At 60.3% G+C, this 946-nt stretch overlaps 1 protein-coding gene across 1 annotated transcript in view; it reads right to left on the bottom strand.

Moving 5' to 3' along the window:
• Nucleotides 1-821, bottom strand: part of PTCH1 (patched 1) — a 63,596-nt gene extending 62,775 nt beyond the window's left edge. The window contains 1 exon segment of the mRNA XM_006779327.2: nt 744-821. The gene's annotated coding sequence lies outside the window, so the exon portion shown is untranslated.
• Nucleotides 822-946: the final 125 nt, after the last annotated feature.

Below are 946 nucleotides of genomic sequence, written 5' to 3'. Positions count from 1 at the left end.
TCCCCGGCGGTGGCCGTGGCCCCGGCAGGCCCCCGTCTGGGTGCTCGCCTTCCCCGGATTCCACACATTTCAACGAGCCTTGTAAACACAATGAACCCGGCCGCTCCGCAGACCCGGACCGCGGATTTAAGGTGGCAATTTGTTTACAACGTTCCCTTTCCCCCAAGGCTCTGAGAACTGGGTAAAAAACTGGAAAAAAAGAGGGGAGATGCCCTCTTCCAAAGATAATTTTTAAGGGAGCTGAGATTTCATGCTCAACAAAAGCAAAACCGGCTGCCAGAAAAGGAAACCACCTTTATTTCGGCTCCCTCCCCCCCTTCTCTCCGCCTCTCTGTACTCCGCCTCCCCCTCCGAGAGGTTTAGAAATGTGGCAGCATTACAGGGGTTTGGGCTGTAAATAGGGGCAGGAGCGCGGGAAGAGGGAGCTCCGAGGCCGGGGGCACCGGGCAGTGCCGCGCTGCGGCCGCCCCCAAGGTGGTCCACGGCGGACCGCTTCCCAGGGCTCCGGAAAAGGCACGCCGGGAGGGCGCGTGTACACACACACGCGCGCGCGCACAGACACACACACCCTCCACCCCCTGCGGACCTCAGACAGCCTTTCCTCCCCGGACCGGAGGGAGGGTTTGAATTTTTCAATCCCCGCTTGTCTGCTTCTTTTCCTGGAGAAGTGTGTGTGGCCAGGCGAACCCAAAGAGGAAGAGGAGGGATGAGAGAGTGGGAGGAGAGGAGAGTCTGAAATGCACCTTGGAAATCTGCTCCAGAGCGAAGGCGGCGTCGCAGTAGCTGGGCCGGTGCAGATAGTCCCGGTCCGGCGCGGGGTGGCGGCGTCTCCCAACCCAGATCCTTCCGGTTTTAGGTTAGATGGACGCGGTGGCTAGCTCCTCTACTCAGACCCGGCCCGTGCACCGTGGATTTAGCATCTACTCACCATCTGCACCCTGAGGCA

Source organism: Myotis davidii, unplaced genomic scaffold (assembly GCF_000327345.1).
Source record: "Myotis davidii unplaced genomic scaffold, ASM32734v1 scaffold190, whole genome shotgun sequence".
Lineage (NCBI taxonomy): Eukaryota > Metazoa > Chordata > Mammalia > Chiroptera > Vespertilionidae > Myotis > Myotis davidii.
This window is presented reverse-complemented; position numbering and strand designations above follow the sequence as displayed.